Genomic DNA, 23,525 nt, shown 5'->3' with positions numbered 1-23,525 from the left:
AATAAAGGCTTTAAATGACACACTGGACCAGATGGACATCACAGATATGTTCAGAATATTCAACCCCAAAGCAACAGAATACACATTCTTATCTAGTGCACATGGAGCATTCTCCAGAATAGATCACACCCTGGGTCACAAATCAGGTCTCAACCAGTACCAAAAGATCGGGATCATTCCCTGCATATTTTCAGACCACAATGCTCTGAAGCTAGAACTCAATCACAAGAGGAACATTAGAAAGCATTCAAATACATGAAGGCTAAAGAGCATCCTACTAAATAATGAATGGCTCAACTAGGAAATTAAAGAAGAATTGAAAAGATTCATGGAAACAAGTGAAAATGAAAACACAGCTATTCAAAATTTGTGGGACACAGCAAAACTAGGAGCTGATTCTTTGAAAGAATTAATAAGATTCTTTGGCCAAACTTATCAAAAAGAAAAGAGAAAGGACCTAAGTAAATAAAATCATGAATGAAAGAGGAGAGATCACAACCAACACCAAAGAAATACAAACAATTATAAGAACATATTATGAGCAAATATACGCCAGCAAATTTGACAATCTGAAGAAATGGATGCATTCCTAGAGACATATAAACTACCACAACTGAACCAGGAAGAAATAGAAAATTTGAACAGACCCATAACCAGTAAGAGATTGAAGCAGTCATCAAAAATCTACCAACAGTCAAGAGCCCAGGGCCAGACAGCCTCCTAGGGAAATTCTACCAAACATTAAAAGAACTGAAATTGTTCTAAAAAAATAGAAATGAAAGGAAAACTTCCAAACTCATTTTATGAGGCCAGCATTATCGTGATCCCCAAACCAGACAAAGACCCCATCAAAAAGGAGAATTACAAACCAATATCCTTGATGAACACGGATGCCAAAATTCTCACCAAAATACTAGCCAATAGGATCCAAAAGTACTTAAAGGATTATTCACCACAACCAAGTGGGATTTATTTCTGGGCTGCAAGGTTAGTACAACATTTGCAAATCAATCAATGTGATACAATACATTAATAAAATAAAGAATAAGAACCATATGATACTCTCAATAGGTGCTGAAAAGCATTTGGCAAATTACAGCACCCTTTCTTAACCTTCAAACTGTAGGGATATAGGGTACATACTCAATATTATCAAAGCCATTTATGAAAAACCACAGTGAATATAAATCTCAATGGAGAAAAACAGAGCTTTTCCCCTAAGGTCAAGAACATGGCAGGGATATCCATTATCACCACTGCTATTCAACATAGTACTAGAAGTCCTAGCCTTGGCAATCAGACAACAAAAAGAAATAAAATACATCTGAATAAGCAAAGAAGTATCAAACTTGCATTCTTTGGGGATGATATAATACTTTCTGTGGAAAACCCAAAAGATTCCACTCCAAAACTGCTAGAACTCATACAGGACTTCAGTAAAGTGTCAGGATATAAAATAAATGCACAAAAATCAGTTGCATTTCTCTACACAAACAACAAGACAGAAGAAAGAGAAATTAAGGAGCCAACCCGCCTTTACAATTGCACCCACAACCATAAGATACCTAGGAATAAACCTAACCAAAGAGACAAAGAATCTATATTCAGAAAACTATAAAGTACTCATGAAGGAAATTGAGGGAGACACAAAGAAATGGAAAAATATTCCATGCTCATGGATTGAAAGAACAAATATTGTGAAAATGTCTATGCTACCTAAAGCAATCTACACATTTAATGCAATCCCTATCAAAATACCATCAAGTTTTTTCAATGAAATGGAACAAGTAATCCTAAAACTTATATCAAACCAGATCAGACCCTGAATAGCCAGAGGAATGTTGAAAGAGAAAGCCAAAGTTGGTGACTTCACAATTCCAAACTTCGAGCTCTATTACAAAGCTGTTATCATCAAGACAGTATGGCACTGGTGCAAAAACAGACACATAGACCAATGGAACAGAATAGGGAGCCCAGAAATAGACAATCAACTCTATGGTCAACTAATCTTCAACAAAGCAGGAAAGAATGTGCAACAGAGAAAAGGCAGTGTTTTTAACAAATGGTGTTGGGAAAATTGGACAGCCACATGCAGAAGAACAAAACTGTACCATTTCCTTACACCACACACAAAAAATAGACTCAAAATGGAGGAAAGACCTCAATATGAGACAGCAATCCATCAAAATCCTTGAGGAGAACACAGGGAACTACTTCTTCAATCTCAGCTGCAGCAATTCTTCCTGGAAACATTGCTAAAGGCAAGGGAAGCAAGGGCAAAAATGAACTATTGGGATTTCATCCAGATCAAAAGCTTTTGCACAGCAAAAGAAACAGTTAACAAAAGCAAAAGACAACTGAGAGAATGGTATAAGATATTCACAAATGACATATCAGATAAAGGGCTAGTATCCAAAATCTATAAAGAACTTATCAAACTCAACACCCAAAGAACAAATAATCCAATCAAGAAATGGGCAGAGGACATGAACAGACATTTCTGCAAAGAAGACATCCAGATGGCCAACAGACACATGAAAAGTAATCCTCATCACTCAGCATCAGGGAAACACAAATCAAAACCACAATGAGATATCACCTCACACCAGTCAGACTTGCTAAAATTAGCAAGTCAGGAAATGACAGATGTTGGAGAGAATGAGGAGAAAGGGGAACCCTCCTATACTGTTGGTGGGAATGCAAGGCTGGTGCAACCACTCTGGAAGACAACATGGAAGTTCCTCAAAAAGCTAAAAATACTAAAATATTAAAGCTAAAAATCACACTACTGGGTATTTATCCTAAAGATACAAATGTAGGGATCCGAAGGGGCACGTGCATCTGAATGTTTATAGCAGCAATGTCCACAATAGTCAAACTATGGAAAGAACCTGGATGTCCATAAACAGATGAATGGATAAGGAAGATTATCTATCTATCTATCTATCTATCTATCTATCTATCTATCTATCTATCTTCCTTATCCATTCATCTGTTTATGGACATCTGTTTATATCCATATATATACAATGGAATACTATGCAGCCATCAAAAGCAATGAAATCTTGCCATTTGCAATGACATGGATGGTATTAGGTATTATGCTGAGTGAAATAAGTCAATCAAAGAAAGAGATCAATTATCATGTGATCTCCCTGATATGAGGAATTCAAGAGGTAGAGTGGGGGGCTTGGAGGGTAGGGAAGGAAAAAATGAAACAAGATGGAATTGGGAGGGAGACAAACCATAAGAGACTTAATCTCACAAAACAAACTGAGCTTTGCTGGGGGAATTGTGTGTGCGGAGCGGGTGGTTGGGTTATGGACATTGGGAAGACTATGTGATATGATAAGTGCTGTGAAGTGTGTAAGCTTGAAGATTCACAGACCTACACCCCTGGGGCAAATAATACATTATATTTTAATAAAAATATTTAATAAAGAAAGTAACATTCATTCACTGTTGATGGGAATACAACCTGGTACAGCTACTGTGGAAAACAGTATGGAAATTCTTCAAAAATTAAAAACAGAACTACCCTACAATCCAGTAATTGCACTACTGGGTATTCACTGTAAGAATATAAAAACACTAATGCAAAGGGATACCTACACCCTTATTATTATTGCAACATTTTTTTAGAATAGCCAAGATAAGGAAGCAGCCCAAGTGTCAATGGATTAATGGATAGATAAAAAAGAAGTTATGGAATATTATCCAGCCATAAAAACAGTGAAATCTTGCCATTTTCAAGGACATGGATAGAGCTAGAGAGAATTATATGTTAAGTGAAATAAGTCCATCAGAGAAAGCAAATATATGATTTGACTTTAAAAAGAAAAAAAAAAAGAAAAAGGAAAAGGAGTGCATTTGTGATGAGCACAGGTTAATTTATGGAACTGTTAAGTCACTATACTGTTAAATCACTATATATTGTACACTTGAAACTAATAAGAAACTGTATGTTAAAACTTGTTTTTCCTTTCAGTTTCTTTCTTTCTTTTTTTTTTAATTATTTATTTGAGAGAGAGAGAGAAGGAAAGCATGCACGAGCAGGGGGAATGAGAGAGGGCAACTCCTCAGGCAGACTTCTCCGAGAGCACAAAGCCCCACATGCAGGGCTTGATCCCAGGTCCCTAAGATCATGATCTGAGTTGAATCAAGAGTCAGCTAAGTAACTGACTATGTCACCCAGGTGCCCCTTTTCAGCTTTTATCAATAGATAGGGTCTATGTAATGCAAATAAAGCATGTTCCATTGCATTTCTGAGAACCTGAACTAATTTTTAATCATTTTTAATAACATGCCTTTAGTTATAATTAGACTACATAATTGCATTCTCCTGTAAGAAAAGTAACAGAAATCTATTGTCTTTTAGCTAACAGTTATGTTGAGATTTTTCTCTCTTGATTTGAAATGTTCCACTTGTCATTCCTTCAATTCCTTAATCAAAAGCGAAAATATTTTATGATCTTTTTTGTTTGGTTGGTTTTTTACACGTAAGGTGTTTTACAAGCTATAACCTCCATCATTCCCTTGAATGACTACAGCTAAACATTTAAACTAATTCTTATCTATCAAATAAGAAATTTCATTTTTTTCTTATATAAGTTCTTTCAGAAAATGAATATGATTTCATTCAATATTGGCAGATAATCATTGAATTTTCATTTCGTTTTTCTTGGTAGTAGAGTTTACTATTTTAGCAACTAGATAAGCCCTAGAAATAGTCCAGAATATCTGGAGAAGTAGATTGTAAGTACTCTGAGATGATAATATTACTGTACTGGGTATAAAGGCGGATGGCTTTCTAATACAAATATGGATATACTTAATCTATTTAACCTAATAAACCAGCATAATGGCCCAATAGGAAAGAAAACCAGTTAAAATAAGTTGACTACATTATTTGCAACGATAGATTACCCAGTGATTTTGACATAGTCTGATTGGCTTTAGACACACATGAATTGATGATGTTAAACGATGACAAAATGTTCATTTCATGCGACTGATTTAACTGGAAGTAGAACATAAGCTGAATCTTAATTCAAAGTCAGTATTTTAAACATTGTGGAGTTCTCTACAATGTTCATTTGTTTCAGCCACTTTTAAAATAGTTTCTCATTGATAATAAGAAAGATTAAGAAATATATATTTTTGGATTTTGTGGCATACAAGTTATTCAGTTGAGGTTTACTCCTAATACATGACAGCTTATGATTAAAATATGCACACCTTAGTGTTGACTTTAGGGTTTGCTGAAAGCTTTAAGTAGATAGGAACGTTAAATTATGATGCCATATTTCCTGGATGTTATTCATAACCAGGTAATGTGATAAGCATCCATAACCTATAGACAACTTTTTCTGATAGTTTCTTATAGTTTATTTTAGAGATACCAAAACATACTGTCACACAATTTATAGTCATTATATATATATGTCAATTTATAGTCATTATAAGAATAAGAACTATTATATATTATATAATATAATGTATAAATTATATAAATTAATTATATAATTATAAAATTATATAATATATAATTATTATTATATAAGAATGATAGAATAGACATTAAAGAATCTGATATAGAAAATACGTTATGAGCTACAATTACGTTTTCTGGTAAGGTTATAAATTAAGAAGGGTTAAAAACAAGCATACTTGTGAAGAGGGTATACATTCTAATACCATACTGTATTTCCTATCTGTGGAGGGAAAATATAGTAGTCCAGACAGGACCATAAATAAATAAATAAATAAATAAATAAATAAATAAATAAATAAAAGGATATGTCTTGTTTTGTTTGTTTTTTCTTAAGCTACTGTGAGCTAGATACAATCTCACTCCAATGTCTTACCAACCCTGCCAAGCAAGCTGAAATAAAGCAGAACAAAACAAAGCCAAGGTTCAGTAACTTTAAATAAGTTGTTCAGTACCACACAGCTCATTTTTGTACCATCCTGTATTTCCTCATAGTACTTAAAAAAATCCCATGCAGTCAATTATTCAGTTATAAATTGTTACCTAATGTCTGTGTGTTCTGGTAGGATATAAACTCCATGGCCATTTTGTATTTCCCTGAATCCAGCTTCCTGTTTGCTCTTCATAAATATTCTTGTATAAATGAATGTTCCTTCAGGGGGGTGGATGGATGGATCAAAAGTAAATAAGAAAATATGGTCGAGAATTTTAGCACAGTTTAATAGGATAGGGCTTTCATCTTTTCATCTTTTTTCATCTTTATTTGCCATCTCAATTGGCAAGTGATTGACTTATTTATTGGCTGGATAAATCAAAATACAGAAATTAGGAACTCCTCAATTATGTCTTAACAGAAAAACAGAATAAATTATAATATTGCTCTTTCCAAAACAAAAGAGATAATGGATTGGACAACAAGGAAATTTAATGGCTTACAAAAGAGATACATAATACAGATGGCAATAATCTCATTGAGATTCTCATAAAATTAACGGATTTTTTTAATAACATTTTAATGCCCATTATTGGTAAATCGCTGTTCCGAGGCTTCTCGGGCAGCATCCACCTGGGTCTCTTGGAAAGCTTGCTCTGCATGAAGCCAGCAGCCATGAAAGTAGTCCAAATCCCTGAGATTACCAGGCTGTGAAGAAGTCCAAGTTGGCCATGGAGAAAAGCCATGTTGAAAGGGAGCTGCCTGACTACCTAATGTGTCCAGCCATCCTAGCTCAACGTCAGAAATAGGGATGAAAAGCCTTCAGATGACTCCAGTCCTACCCATTATCTTACTGTCCTTCAGGCGGGACCCTGGCTGAGAACCACCCAGCTGAACCCAGCTATCTCCAGAACCACAATAGATTCTAATAAATGGTCACTTCAAGACATTAAACTTTTGGGGTTGTTCGTTACATAGAAATGGATCATTAAGATACACCCCCCCTTTTTACAAATAAAGAAGTTGCAGCTTAGGTTGCCGAGGGTCACATAAACAAAAGTAATAAGGTGGAATGCAAACCTGGCTCTTACCATGCTCGTACATTTCCATGACCTCCATATCCTTCTACCACCTTTAGGGTCCCAGCTTTCTCGCTTCCTTGTTCTTCCACTGTTAGCCTCCTATTAAGGCCTTATGTCAGGACGAGTTTCCTCCTTAAACCCTCTTCTCCCCCTTCCCCTCTACCTCTTTATTCATGATCAGATTGTGATCTTCATAATAACAGTAACAGCTTGCAGTTAGTAAGTAAGAACCAAATGCTAGGCATAGCATATAACATGAGTCAAGAATTTTATATCTGTCATTTCATTAAATATTCTCACGAGCCATCCTACACATCATAGTCAAATTGTCATCACTAGACTCTGCATTTAATAAACCACATTTTGCAATAAATTTCCTTTTCCTTTGGGTTACATGCCATGAGCTCTCCCATATTTTTATTGTGGAAGAAGACGAAAACTAAACATGGATATTGAGGTAATTGCAGGTGGTAACAATGCCATGAAAAATAAATAAGTGAGTGATGAATAGGGAACATTTTATCTGAAGCATAGGGCTTTCAGGGGACTATCTAGGGTGGAGTGGGCAGGTAAGTCTTCTCTGAGAAGGTAGTAATCAGGCTGAGATCAGAAAGATGGAAATGAGCTCACCACATGAAGATCAAGGAGTAAAGTGTTCTAAGCAATGGAAAAAACTGATGCAAAGACTTGATCCCTAAAAGATTTGAGAAATTCAACAGAATAAAATAATGTCTATTTGCTTGGAAAGTAACAATTAAGGAGAAAAAACTGTTTCAGTAAAAGTGGAGGGGCTAACGGGGCCTGGTTTATGTGGGATACAGCAATGATAGGGAATTTGGCTTTAATTCTAAGTACATTGAAAAACCAATAAATTTATTGAAAAAAACGGTTGGCATGCTATGATCTATCATTGTTATTTAGGAGGACAAATGCAGAAACAGGGATATCGGTTAGAAGGAGACTCCGGAATTGTTGAGGAAAGAGCGGATTAGAGCGTGGAATCAATCAGGTGATATCAGTGAAGATAAAGAAAATGGACATTAGAATCTTCAGGATATTCTGTTTACTTGTGCCTGAATATGTACGGATGTATGTTTATAAGGATTTTTTATTTTTTTTTTAACTTAGAATACATTGAGGTCCAAGGGATGATAGCAGGTGTTGGCCACATGAAGTACTGAATCCTAAATAAATCTCCATTCAACTGTTTTTGTCCTGGATAGACTGAAAATTTCTGGGATTACCATGGGCATCCTGGCCTCTATGGAATGCCTTTAATTGAATGACCTTGAGACTTCTCTTTTGCTATAATCGATTAATAGTTAAAGCCAGGCTCATGTCTCATCTGCTCTCTAAGAACTGGGCATTCTGCTAGAGGACTGCACTCACCCTCCTACACTTAGATCTACAGTGAGGACGGGGCTGGATGGGCGTCTACTGGAGTACGAACCTACAGAGACTGTTCAAACATCACTGAAATAACTCTGAAATATGGTTCCAAGGCAATTCAGATTTTCACAAGGAACTCCTTAGGCGACAAAACACAAATTGCTCCTTCCCATCAAAGTATGTAAGTGAATTGAATGGAAAAAAGTTTTTTTAAATATAAAAGAAAAACAAAGAATCTTTCCTTCTAAGTATAGCATGTAATATTTACCTTTTCTTTTCTTTCCTTTTTTTTCCCCAAAGATTTTATTTATTTATTTGACAGAGAGATCACAAGTAGGCAGAGAGAGAGGGGGAAGCAAGTTTCTGGCTGAGCAGAGAGCCCAATGCGGGGCTTGATCCCAGGACCCTGAGATCATAACCTGAGCTGAAGGCAGAGGCTTTAACTCACTGAGCCAGCCAAGCATCTCTTTCCTTTCTTTCTTGAAAGTGGAAGATGCTAGTGGTTGATCAACAACAAAAACTTCTGTCAACTAACCCATCAGTTTGGAGTTGGTTAAAATACAGAAGACACTAGCACATGACATAATGCTATTAAGCAGGAATGAGAGATTTGTTTAGTTAAATATAAAGTGATTTTTTTATGTGGCTCTTACTCATATTTTTTTTGAAAAAAGAATAAATACAGTTAAGAAATATTACTGAATCATAAATACACATTTTTATAACATAGAGTATCAATCCTTGCCCTTCAATACTTATTTAGAAAAAGATGTGAGATTTTATATATACATATATATATATAAAGAATAAAAAGAATAAAAATCATGAAGATAAAAAGAATGAAGTCTTGCCACTTGTCGTAACATGGATGGAGCTACAGCATTAAAGGGTAAGCAGAATAAGTCAGAGAAAGACAGATACCATATGACTGCATGCATATGTGAAATTAAAAAAAAAAATGAGTAAAGGGGGAAAAAAGAGAGAGAAGCAAACCAAGAAACAGACTCTAACTAGAGAACAAAGTGATGGTTACCAGTGGGGTGAGGCCCTTGGGGAGATTTGTTGAAGAGGGGATAGGGCTTAAGAAGAGCACTAGCGGTGGTGAGCACCAGGTCCATACGGAAGTGCTGAATCACTCTACTTTACACCCGAGACCAACAGAACAGAACACCATATGTTAACTAACTGGAATTAAAAGAAAAACTTTAAAAAATAAAAATAAATAAAAATTTAAAAAGAATTTCAATTTGAAGGCGTGTGATGTTGTCGTCAGTACGATTACTCAACTGGAGTGACAACCTCCATGAAATGACAAGCTACACGGGCTGACCAAACCTCACCGAAAGAATTCAGAGGAACAGCCAAATATCCAGATCTGGCCCTGATTACTTAGCCGTCACTTGTCAATACCTCTAAGATACCTACAGATTTCCATGCAGTTATGATGAATCTACTCCCTTCCCCGTTCTTTGTTCCGCAATTTTTTTTTTTAAATGAATTTTATCTTAACTCTCATTCGCTCTTCCAATAGTTCTGGATTCCTCTTCCTGCTGCCCTTACCTGTAGGTGGGCATGGTCTCTACTGTATGAAGTGTTGCTGTCCAGGTGCATCACTGTCAGCCAGGCTAGCACTGGCCTCGATCCACAGGAAGTGCTTGGGAAAGAAGCAGGCCGTTAGACTACCTTAGCCTCAGTGTTGCTGCCTTCAGTGCTTACAAACACTTACTACTCATATAATCAGTGTATCCCTCCGTGTGTCCCCAGGCATTGCACGTGTATGTTCTGGTTCCGTAATTAGATTACAAATCCATTAGGGACAAAAACCACCTCTTATGTTTTTAAATTCCCAATGTATATAAACACAGTGCCCTACACATGGCTGCAGACCAAAAATAAATAAATAAATAAATAACTGAGGATGAAAAAGAATTACAATTAGATATTTATATACCTGTCTCTTTCACTAGCTTAGATAAAATCTGTGTCGAATTAATTCTTATGTGCTTTCAACTCCTTTCCCAGATCTTGCAACTAATGAACAGTACATGCTTGCTAAGTTTAATTATACACCACATCTTAAACACAAACATCCTTTGTTTTTATAAACTCTAGTTAGTAATGTGTATAAGTCTCATAATATTACAATTTAGTTGTTTGTTATATCCCATTTTTTTTTCAACTGCATTTGCTTTACTACTGTTTGTTTTTAAATTACTTGGGAAGGGATGAAAATCTGTAACTTCATGTGTAAGTTTTCATAACACTTAGCGTTCTAGTCTGCAACCATACTACTCAGTATCTATAATTGATCAGTTGATGAACTGCCTTTCTCTATCAATTTTGGTCAAAGTATGTATGTTTCACAAGAATATGGTGCATACAAACCAAGAATCTGAGCTCCTCCCGGAAGAAAAATGTATGGTCTGAATTTTTAAAATATGATATTTTTAATTTTTAATATATTTTATATTTATATATATAATATATATATTATTATCTTATATATATTTTATATATTTTTATTTATTTATTTATTTATTTTTAAAGATTTTATTTATTTATTTGACAGACAGAGACCACAAATAGGCAGAGAGGCAGGCAGAGAGAGAGGAGGAAACAGGCTCCCCACGGAGCGGATAGCCCAATGTGGGGCTCAATCTCAGGACCTTGGGATCATGACCTGAGCCGAAGGCAGAGGCTTTAACCCACTGAGCTACACAGGCACCCCAAAAATATAAATATTTTAAAATATGATTTGGGTATGTTTTACAACCTTATGTATCTCTGTTTACCAAAACACTTAGAAGAAAATAGAAGATTTTTAAATTTAAAAGAAATATTTCTGAGAAACAAATCATTTAGCCATATTTAAGAAATTCATAAAAATATGATATACCTGATTCTACCAAGTTTCCCACCCATATTTCTCAGAAGAATGATAGTTTCACTATTCTTTCAAACTGTAAGGAGAACATCCTGTTTCCTAACTTCATCACAATTAATTCTTAGAGAATATCTTTTGCAAAAGAATATAAAAGTAAGTAAAGGAGTCAATTGCCAGATGGCCATTTGCATGGCCCAGGTGTGGTGGATGGAGCACTGGGTGTGGTGCATAAACAATGAATCTTAGAACACTGAAAAAATAAAGTGGTTGATAAATAAAGTTGTTTGAAAAACTAAGGAAAGATGAACAATGCTATAGGAGGGACGCCTGGGTGGCTCAGTTGGTTGGACAACTGCCTTCGGCTCAGGTCATGATCCCAGAGTCCCGAGATCGATTCCCGCATCAGGCTCCCAGCTCCACGGGAAGTTTGCTTCTCCCTCTGCCCTTCTCTCAGTCATGCTCTCTCTCACTGTCTCTCTCTCAAATAAATAAAACTCTTAAAAAAAATGCTATAGGAAAGAGCAAATTATCTGTTGACTCTCTTTATGTAAACTATTTTAAAATTGTTATTATGTGAAGGAATGAGGAAAGAGCAGAGAGACAAAAATTATAGGCAAAAAGTATAACAGTGGTGTGTCTAGCAATTAATAAGTGTTTGCTATTACGTTTGGTTTTTTTTTAAAAAACATAAGTAAGAAAAATTATAAAGCAACAAAAAGTTACATATGTTAGCTTTCATTTTTTAAAAAAAATATGGTCATTTTAAGATGATACTCAAATGTTTCAGTTATATGAAGTTAGTTCACCAGAAAAAAAGAAAAAAAGGAAATGGAGAAAAAGAAAAAAATACAGACATGCTAAAGGAGGGTCAGAGTGATGGGGCAAGCACAGTTAGTAATTGCACAGAGATGTGAGAATGGTCTTTCCTAACAAGGCACTTTGGAGCAAATCTTGAAAGAAGTGAGAAAGAGGTAATCACACAAATATCTTGGAGAATAGTATGCCAGGTAGATGGAAGAGCCAGTTCAAAGATTCTGAGGTGAAATATGCCTCATGCATTTGAGAAAGAATAAGGAAGCCAGTGCATCTGGGGCTAAATGATCTAAGTTGGAGGCAAAATATGAAATATGATATGAAAACAGTGACAAGGTGAAGAAGATCTCCAGAGCCTTGTTGATCAATGGCAAAACAATGGCTTTTGCGCAGAATGAAATAGGAAATTATTCTCAAGGCTTACAGCACATGAATGATATATCTAATGACTGCTTTAAAAATAACACTCTGGCAAACATCTTGAGAATGGGCTGGAGGAAAGCAAGGACAGAGCAGTTAACACAGTTAAATGTTATTACAGAAAACTGGGGATGACGCCAACTTGTAGGATCACGATGGCTGAGGTGGTGAGGAGGGGTCAGATTCTAGGACATAACAGAAGGCAATTCATGGCCGTAGAATATGGTCCATGACAGGAATTCCAGGAGGACTCTCCCAAATCATTGGCTTGAACCACTGGAACTAGTTGTCATCAACCAACGTAGTGAGAATATGAGTGAAGTAGGTAGAAGAAAAAGGATGGGAGTTCAGTAGAAAACTGATTGATAGATTGATTGATTGATTGATTGATTGATTTGCTATGAGACAACAAAGTAGAGATGTTGAGAGTGTAGCTGAATATATGGGCTTAGAATTTGGGAAACCTATGTGACTTGGAGTTATATACTGGGAATGGTCATCTATAAATTCTATTAAAAGCCTTATACCTAGACAGATTTCCAAGAGAATCAGTGCAGACAGAGAACAAGAGTTTGTGGAAATAAGCCTTGGGAGTGAAAGAAGAAGCCAGAAAAGAAAAGGGGAAAACACTAACAGGTAAAATAGTGGGAGAAATCAAGAGAATCTGGATACTGAAAAGTCAGTGAAAAAAGTGTTTTGAGAAGGAGCATGACATGTCTTTGTCAAATGCTGCCTGTAGGATGAGAACCAGTAATTGCCCATTCTGTTTAGCATGTGGAGATCACTGGCAACCCTTCAAGACAGTCTGAGGGTTGCTGGGGGGCGGGGGTTTGGGAGAAGGGGGTGGGATTATGGACATTGGGGGGGGTATGTGCTTTGGTGAGTGCTATGAAGTGTGTAAACCTGGTGATTCACAGACCTGTACCCCTGGGGATAAAAATATATGTTTATAAAAATAAAAAATTAAAATAAATAAATAAATAAAACTAATAAAAAAAAAAAGACAGTCTTAGGAGAAGAATGGGACTGAAGTTTAAATGAGGTATGCTTAAGTGCTGTGTATATATATATATACTGCCATCACTTGTTTTATTATGTTAGGATGACAACACAAAATCTTATCAATGAAACTAATAAATAACCGGTAGCTTATATGAATGGTTTTCTTGTATTTTTAGTAGCAAAAATAAGCAATAGAGATACATTTCTATTTCAAACACATTTTGTAATATTATTTAAATAAAAAAGGAAAATGTTAAAATATATTTTCTAGTAATGGATTTTGTATTTGCATTATGTGATGAAGAGTATAAGCCTCACCTTTGATCAAAGAGCTCCTTTATGAACTTAAAAGGTCCCCATATCCCTGGCATTAATTCTATTCTCATACATGCTCCAAAACAGTATGCCCAGGCTTCAGCAAATTATTATTGAATGTAGTAGTAATCAATACAGTAAACTCAATATCCTCCATTATTACATCAATCTTGATTACTCTGTTCAGATAGTTAGGAGCTGTGTGAAAACAATATAAAGACAGACACAGAAACATAAGGGAGAAAAAGACAGGGATACTCCTGAATATGATCAAAGATATTTACAGTAATAGGTTTGATATACAAAACAAAAAAAATCATAGTTTGATTAAAATGTAGTAATTATCACATGAACTTTGTATAAAACTAATTAAATCTTTTGTACTATATATCTTGTGATTTGCCATCCCAGTATATGAGCTATAAATAACAAGTAATATTTCTCTATCTTAAATATATAAAAAGATAAAATAATTTTAGTATTTTTCAATATTGCATAAAAGCTCATAAAAATCAAACAAATAGAACTATTCCTTAGGATGATGATCATATATTTTAATTCTCACTATAAATATTGAAATGCAGAATTAAGCATTGATATATTGAATAAAATCAACTCAGACAGGCAGACACCACTTAAGTAGATGGTTTTTCTAAATACTATTTCATACACAAATAAGTGTTTATTACATAGTCCAGGACTAACTGATCTTTTTAAAAGTTCTTGAGAGAAAGTTGAATGTATTGAATGCACTATATTTTAAACTCAAGAACGTATTTGTCTGTGGCTTAAAAAAAGCACTCCATTTTTATTTCACCTAAGTATACGTTTCCTAGTTTCATAAATATGTTTTTTCAATACTCTTAAAACTTTACTTATTCGAGACATACATGTATTTTAATGATGTCATCATATTTCTAGATTTGTTATAATTTATTTGACATTGAACAATAGTATCTTTCCTATATTAATTTTTCTAAGATAATTTTATTTATATATATTGGAGAAAACACTTCTAAAAGAAAAATGTACCATTTTTAAGTATTTTATTGTATATTTAATCAAAATCTTACCTTTATGCTTCTCCCTGAAAATCTCCATCTTTCTTTCTTTGCTTCACTGAATACCCTACAGCTTCCCAATGGGAAAACAAATAAAGCCTCTAATAATGAATAATTTTCCAAGGCACATCTTGTCTTGATCTGGAATACTTTTAATGAAAGCAAGAATAATCAGTCACCACTGTGTTTATCAAAACTTTGGAAATTTTCACTACAATTTTTTTTTTCCTTTTAAACATATAAGTGATCGATTGCATAGACTTCCTGTTCAAATTGGTAGTTTCTTTTAACTATTTGAATGATATGTTTTGACACAGAGTCTCAAAAGCCTTAATTTACAGGCAGGTATGATCAATAATGGTTAAGATTGTGAAGAGTGAAGGCTTACTGATGTCCTTCTTGCTTGTCACCCAGGGCTCTTATGAGTGGTTTTCCTGTTTCTATCACACTTGTCTAGAGAGGATGTATTTTAACTCCTCTCTGTCCTTGTCTAATTTTTTGAAAGAGATGGTTGCAATATTGGGTGTGTGTGAAAGTTTGGTTCATTTTATTTGCATTCATTAAGATGTGGTTTATTCACTTTACAAGGTTATTTGGACAGAGGGTGCAAATTAGAGGGGGGATTTCCTTTATACACACCAACACCCATATTTAAATACAGTGGTATTTAAGATAACTCAGAAAACCAGCCTGGTATGGCCTGAAAACTGTTTTAAACCCTTAAATTGTAGTGAAATTGGAATTATGTATAGTGAAGAAGAAAATGTCTACTACAGCGGAAAAATAAACAGAATTAATATCATTTCTATTGACTGATTTCCTTAATCTATCCTAAAATACTTGGAACACAGCTTCTTTCTTGGGAACATGAACTCTGTGGGTTACATAACTTCATTTTGATTTGGGTTGATATATGAATATATGATATAATTTTCTATGAAAATAATCAAATTACTGAAGATTATTAAATGGGCATCTTCACAAAGGTATTTCTTTATTCTTCGAGGTATATACTCATTAATTTCCCTAATTTATGTATTAATATTTCCACAGGTACTGAACCAATGAAGAGTGTGACTTAATAAAAATTATGCTTTATCACCTGAAAGTGGTTTTACTCTTCATTCATTTTTAATATTCAGGATTTTATTTTCTTAATGATTAGCCCCCTCAAAATGGCAAAAAAAAAAAAAAAGTCTGTACTGTTACTAGCTGAATAATTAACGTTGTATGGGAAATTACATTTTTTATCTATATATATATCTCTACATATATAGATATATAGAGAGAGTTATATAGTAAATATAGTAGATATAGATGTAGATATAGTACATATAGTTATATAGTAGATATATATAGTTAATATATATATTAGTAGAATTAATTTTCTTTTAGTGTGGCTACTAGAAAATTTTAAATGACATATATGGCTCACATGTGCAGCTCTCATTACATTACTGATGGATACATTGCTCTGGAGAATTGTTTACAATAAATGGCATTATTAATGCTAACAATGCTGAATGGAGAATCATAATGGAGCAATACAATTACACACATCCAATAAAAATACCTGTCAGCCTTTTAAGTTTCTTGTAAATGATAAGATCTCCTGAGGTTCCTGTTTCATTTTCCCTGGAACCCGGGGGAACCACACTCATTATATCTGTCATGTGCAGTGACAGGTATAGTTACAGCTGCAAAACGATCTCCTTTTATATCTCTATTTCCATGTTCTCAGAACGAAGACTATTTCACCTTTCATCTGCAAATTTGCCATTATGTTGCCTCAGGCCAAAAGCTTTATTTTATTTAACTTTTTAAAAGTTACCATGGGTACAAAGATACACTTTTTTCCTTTACCAAATATCCTGAATAAGATTATTTTATCAACTCAACTGAAATATAAAATATATCAAATGGGCAACACGTTCTTCACAATGACATGCATGATGTTCATCTTACCGATCGACTCAGAAATATCTCCATTATTCAAAATCCAAAAAAGCATGCTATGAATTTGCATCAGAAATCTTAAGAAAGTTAATCCGGCACTCCTTTTGATTTAAGAGGCTAGAGAAAGGTCACAATTTGACATAACTCTTTGTTTTGTGCTTCTGTTCATGACCGAGTAGCTGCTAAGAGAAGCCAAGCTTAGAAACCATACTTCAAGGTAAGCAGTAAAGGAAATTATTCTGCAACCTCCCTGCCTTGTACCGTTGTATCTTTGAAGCATGTCTAAGTGAAGTCTAGAAATCCTACTTCTTTTCCTGCAAAATGGGAAGCTCCTAATAGGTACTGGCTTGAGAAACCCATAAGAATCATTTCTTCTTCTTCTTTTAAGATGATCGCTACAAAGTTTGTTTGGAGTTCACTGAGTTACCCAATTCTTACTCCGAATAGAATGGACTAAGGCTCAGAAATTTCAGTAGTTTCTCCTGGTGTTTGGGACATCACACATAGACAAGGGTGTAGCTTCAGTAAGAGAATTTAAGATCACTTAAGGATTATGACATTAGCCATATACAGGTTCCTGTACAAGCATTCATGTAGCATGTCTACTGAGTGTTTATTATGCACTTTCCCTGGGAAATACAAAGTTGAAAAACTGATAGTCACTTTCTAGTTCTAGAAGGATGGGAGCTAGCATACATTATAAAACTTTCCCAGTTGAAATTATTAAATTGTGGATAAAATGTAATAAAAAAAACCCTTTAAAATCCATAATTCTGCTGACAAAATACAAAGGAACTTCAAGGACTAAAGCAAAGAGAAAATAATACAATCCTGGGACGTAGACAGTACCAAGGCGAATATTGGCCCTCAGGGAGTCTGTTCTCTCAGTAGGAAAGAACTGTACCTTGACAATCTTGTTCTTAGGGTGTTTTTTTTTTTTTTTCCATTTTACCATAATGATGATAGACTACATTTGAAAAGCAAGATGTTGTCATTTTGCAAATAGCATTTTTCAGTAAGAACATCTTAATATCAAACAGTGTCTACCAATGTAATCATCAGCCAGATGTAGGGTTTCCCTAAATACTCTTTTTGGCTTTATACAAGTTTTAAAATACTTACCAGCATTAATATAGCAACTTATAAATTCTGGTTCCATGTGGATAATGTATGTCCCTGAGCCTTCCAACATATAATTTAAAATCCACTGAGTCTCAGAGGATATGGGGTCCTTCATGTCAATCAATCCTAAACAGATAATAATACTTAGAATTACATAAAAATTACATATGGACACTCCTGTATTCATATGTATGAGCAGTTATGGGAATGAGAAGGGCTCTATGGCACAGAGAAACCAAGTCAAGGTCCTGAAGAGGAAGAGAGGAGAAAAGGTAGAGCTGACCTCTTCCACCTCCAGTCCACCAATTTCTTGCTATGACTTCATTAAGTGAACCTGCCTGAAGGCAGTCAGTAAGGCTTTCTGAAATTCTCTCTCTCTATTAGCAGAGGGACGAATGAACTATGAGAATGCATGATATATTTTGATCCTTCATTGAAGCAAATGCAAGATTATAAACACTATTTATGGTCTTTGTTTTAAGATAGACAAGATCACTTAAGACTGGAGACCATGCTTTCTCCCCCTTAGTAAATTATAGCCTTTGTGTATTGACACGCAGTCTTCAGCAACACGGAGGATCAAGGACAGGAACAAATGAGCCTTTTTCTGTGTAAATACTGTGCTACACTAAGTGAAGTGATGACTGTTTTTCTTTTATGTAAAATCCAAATCGTAAAATTAGAAGGCCAAGAAAACAAAGGTCCTATGCCAAACAGAATGATGCATTTCTTATTGTCTCTGATTATATATTAGATAAAGAATTTGTGGTGTTTCATCAGTAGAAATGTATACTGGAATGCATTAAAAAATTTACAAGGCACAGTAGGTATAATGAGGTTATAAAAATGAGTAAAATGTGGTCCCCTTTCTCACAAATTTTATGATGGGGAATAATACACATTCAATAATGCTGACATGATTTGTAAATGCTGAAAGAGATATAATCACACTATTGGTAAAAGTACATAAGAAGGTAATTTATTTTTGAATGGAAGCAGCCAGAGAGGCTGGGGGGTGGGGTGAGGAGTAGGTCTTGTGTAAAGAATGGAAGATAGAGTTAGGAAGATACATATTACATGGTGAGAGAACGGATGGGAAAAATAACCCAACGATGGAGGCAAGTAACTCAGAAGAGGTAAAGAATTTTAATAATTTAATCGGAACATGCGGTACTTTTCTCCAGATAGAGGAGATAAAGCCAGAAATGGAAGTTGGGGTCATATTTTAATGGATTTGAACACTGTATTTAGAAGTTTACTATGAATAATGAAATTCTGTAAGGGTCTAACAAGGTAGCAGTGATATCAAAATGGTCAATTTATTAGAGCTTCCAATTTTAGATGGCTTTTATATTATTTTAATCTATACATTATGTTTTTTTTTATTTTTTTAAATTTTTTTTTAATTTTTTATTTTTTATAAACATATATTTTTATCCCCAGGGGTACAGGTCTGTGAATCACCAGGTTTACACACTTCACAGCACTCACCAAATCACATACCCTCCCCAATGTCCATAATCCCACCCCCTTCTCCCAAACCCCCTCCCCCCGCCAACCCTCAGTTTGTTTTGTGAGATTAAGAGTCACTTATGGTTTGTCTCCCTCCCAATCCCATCTTCTTTCATTTATTCTTCTACCCACTTAAGCCTCCATGTTGCATCACCACTTCCTCATATCAGGGAGATCATATGATAGTTGTCTTTCTCTGCTTGACTTATTTCGCTAAGCATGATACGCTCTAGTTCCATCCATGTTGTTGCAAATGGCAAGATTTCATTTCTTTTGATGGCTGCATAGTATTCCATTGTGTATATATACCACATCTTCTTGATCCATTCATTTGTTGATGGACATCTAGGTTCTTTCCATAGTTTGGCTATTGTGGACGTTGCTGCTATAAACATTCGGGTGCATGTGTCCCTTTGGATCACTACATTTGTATCTTTAGGGTAAATACCCAATAGTGCAATTGCTGGGTCATAGGGCAGTTCTATTTTCAACATTTTGAGGAACCTCCATGCTGTTTTCCAGAGTGGCTGCACCAGCTTGCATTCCCACCAACAGTGTAGGAGGGTTCCCCTTTCTCCGCATCCTCGCCAGCATCTGTCATTTCCTGACTTGTTGATTTTAGCCATTCTGACTGGTGTGAGGTGATATCTCATTGTGGTTTTGATTTGTATTTCCCTGATGCCGAGTGATATGGAGCACTTTTTCATGTACATTATGTTTTAATGAAAAGTGGGAAACGTGTAAGATAAAGAAGCTTGAGTAGGGAAACAGTAGTTGCATAAGTGTGATTTAGTCCCTTGTAATAATATATATACAATAATGCCTGCAGCAAAAGGAACATATTCCAGTAAAATCTCCATTATATAAATTCCATTATATTATATATTCCAGTAAAATCTCCATTACTAGAAGTTGAAATGATTTTGAAACAGTGGAATTATTCCAGAATGTGGAAACAGCCCCACATGTGCCTTGATAGATGTAAAGGAATTATTAAGCCCAGTGTCATTATTTATAAACTTGAAAACTGGAAATTAACAGGTAGTGATTTGCAAAGGAAAAAAAAAAGGCACATAAACACGTTAATCATAAAATGAACATTAGCATAGGCAATGGCCAGGTTAAAAAAAATAACTGAATGAATACTTGAATGCTATTGCTTTTCAAACTTTAATGTGTACAGGGAGATTTTTTTTTTCTTTAATATGATCCCGAATCAGTAGTCTGGGGCAGAACCTGAGATACCGCCAAGTGATTCTGCAAATGAAGCTGATGTTGCCAACTGAAGTATCACTTTCGGATAGCAAGTCTTGAGACTGTCTCCTTTAAGCTTCTCCTTTTTTATATTCCTTCTCCCCTCCCACTAGCATAGTGCTGACCTTGATTCTCCTTACATCTTAACACCTACATATATCTCCCCAAACTGTGTATGTGCATATGGAGTATATCTTCCAGTTTTGAAAGGTAGATACATGAAATAGGAGATTTATTAAAGATTTTATTTATTTGAGAGAGAGAACGAGAGAGAAAGCACGAACTGTGGGAAGGGATAGAGGGAGAGGGAGACGCTCCCTCTGGAGCAAGGAGCCCAGGATGCCGGGCTTGATCCCAGGACCCTGAGATCATGACCTGAGCCAAAGGCAGATGCTTAACTGACTGAGCCACGCAGGCAGCCTGAAATATGAGATTATTAATCACTTAATATTATGTCTTAAGGGTTAGTTTAAACTGCTTGTTTTATTACTCTGCTGTACATTTTTCTACTTTATGATTATATTACAATTTATGCATCTATACTATTATTGCATCTTCTAAGCGCCAGCAAACATATAAGCAGCAGTAGTATTATTACTGTAAAAATCCTTACGCAGGTGTGTATGTGCAAGAATTTCTCTAGGATACGGAGTGGAGAAGGAAATGATTACAAAGTAGTATAACACGGAGTCTGACTCCATTTCTGGTGTTTGCCGGCAGACAGCTGTTAAGTCTCTTGCTCCCTTCTGCCCTCTTGCCCCACATCTAAGAAGTTTGATAAGAAAACCCGAGTGCTTCTGCCTTTGGTGCTGTGGGACCTACAAATCTGCCTAACTCCACCTCCTCACCTCCCTCAATATCTAGTCTCTTTCCTTGGTCCCTTCGTCATTGTGGGATCCCCCTGGAAAGGCTGGTTTACTCTTCCTAAAATACCTCATTATAAGAGAAACAAAACCTTTGTATCCCCTCCCTGAGTGTATGATATCATCCGTCTCAACATTTGCACCAGATTTTGGAATAGATGAAGTTTATATCCTCAAGGCGGCCTTAACAACCCATTAGATACGTAAGGAATTTCAAATGTACCAGGTAATGCTAAGTCATTTTCTAATGTGTAAAGAATGATCATTGCTATATTGTTAAAGTCTTTAATTTCAAGCCCGTCTATGATGTCATCAGCTCTCAAACAATAAAATGGAATATTTTCAAAATATTCATTAGCCTTATATAATTATGTATTATCATTTGCAGTATTTTTTTAGCGACATACCCCATACATTAGCTATTACGGTCTATTGCTGGACATTATTACTGTTTTTAAATATCAGTATTTATTTGGATTTATCCACATGCTTATTAATTAATCTCTTTGCTCTTCATCCTATTTTACATCTCAAACCTCCCATCTAGGAGAAATTCCCGAATTATATCCTTTAGGATTTCCTTTATTCATTGTCTATTTTGCCTAAAAATAATTTTATCTCACATTTTTAATTGCATTTTTCAAAGGTCACAGAAATCTGCTGTGAAAGACGTTTTTTTCATGACATACATTAAAAGTTCTCTTTTGGGGTGCCCAGGTGTTCAGCCGGGTGAGCGTCTGACTCTTGGTTTCAGCTCAGGTCATCATCTCATGGGTCCTGGGATTGAGCCCTGTGTTGGGCTCTGCACTGGGCATGGAAGGAGCAGTTTCAAGTGTCCCTGTTATTTTCAATGCCACTGGGAAAGATATCATTTCCAAAACATACATTTGTTTTTTTTTTCATGTATAGTAGGTCTTTACTTATACTTCTTTAATTTCTTCCTCACGTTTTTCAATGTTCTAAAAAAACTGATGAAGACTTTATTTTCTGAGTTAGTTTGTTTTCCATAATCATAGTGTCTTCTTTCCATAATTCTATTTTTGAGGAAAAGAGTACAATTGAATTTCTCCACAGGAATATTCCCAACCTGGAAAAATATGATAGTGAATGTTTTACTGAAGTTTAATGGGCCATACTAGTCATATGAATTTGTAACAAAAATTTCATGAAGACTAACTTATGGTTATAAATTCTCGGGGCAAATCTATTCTCCTCCATTTAGTGCCAAATTCAAGAGAGAAATTATCCCTTAATGTTTCCAATATTTTTTCATTTACTTTTGTCATTTATTTTAGCTCTTTTTGGTGCCAGGTTTGTGTAGTACTAGAGCTCTATGTGGGTATATACAAGTTTTATATTCTGTTTTCCAAATTCTGTGTAGCAATCAATGTTTGCAAGAAAACTAGACTGCAATCTTCAAAATAAAACTATCTCCTAGATGAAAATACCTGCTAGATCAATTGACCCCTCTGGAATGAGTGCATTTCTTCAGGTACGGCTATATTTTGATGTTTCTTAGATATTTATTCCTTATCCATAATGATCCTCTTGCTTCCATATATTAAAACCATGCCATTTCTTAATGATTTAAATTGTCATATATTTAAATCATTTGTAAATGTTCCTCCTTTTATTTCAAATTCTTTCCTAGCTTATCCACCTCCCCGACCCCTTTTTTTTTGGCTTTTTATGGTAAACTTTCTCTAAAATAACAGTGGTTTAACTTCATAGCTGAAAGCCTATAGGAATATCTCTAAATAAACTATTCTTGTTAATTTTTTTAAAGGTTTTATTTATTTATTTGGCAGAGATCACAAGTAGGCAGAGAGGCAGGCAGAGAGAGAGAGAGAGAGAGGAGGAAGCAGGCTTCCAGCTGAGCAGAGAACCCGATGCGGGGCTTGATCCCAGAACCCTGGGATCATGACCTG

At 35.1% G+C, this 23,525-nt stretch overlaps 2 long non-coding RNA genes across 3 annotated transcripts in view; both read right to left on the bottom strand.

Moving 5' to 3' along the window:
* Positions 1-14,015, bottom strand: part of LOC131820616 (uncharacterized) — a 77,717-nt gene extending 63,702 nt beyond the window's left edge. Inside the window, exons 1-2 of the long non-coding RNA XR_009349720.1 lie at positions 13,833-14,015; positions 9,956-10,049 (exon numbers count right to left, since the gene is read on the bottom strand). This is a non-coding gene — a long non-coding RNA (uncharacterized LOC131820616). The remainder of the gene's footprint in view (positions 1-9,955; positions 10,050-13,832) is intronic.
* Positions 14,016-14,915: 900 nt separating this feature from the next.
* The window catches only part of LOC131820557 (uncharacterized), a 264,174-nt gene continuing 255,564 nt past the window's right edge, over positions 14,916-23,525 (bottom strand). For both annotated transcript variants that reach the window (XR_009349693.1, XR_009349692.1), the window contains 2 exons: positions 17,969-18,094; positions 14,916-15,039 (listed from right to left, as the gene is read on the bottom strand). This is a non-coding gene — a long non-coding RNA (uncharacterized LOC131820557). The remainder of the gene's footprint in view (positions 15,040-17,968; positions 18,095-23,525) is intronic.

This window comes from Mustela lutreola, chromosome 18 (assembly GCF_030435805.1).
Source record: "Mustela lutreola isolate mMusLut2 chromosome 18, mMusLut2.pri, whole genome shotgun sequence".
Taxonomy (NCBI): Eukaryota; Metazoa; Chordata; class Mammalia; order Carnivora; family Mustelidae; genus Mustela; species Mustela lutreola.
The sequence above is the reverse complement of the archived record's forward strand: the minus strand, read 5'-3'. Positions and strand labels throughout refer to the sequence as shown.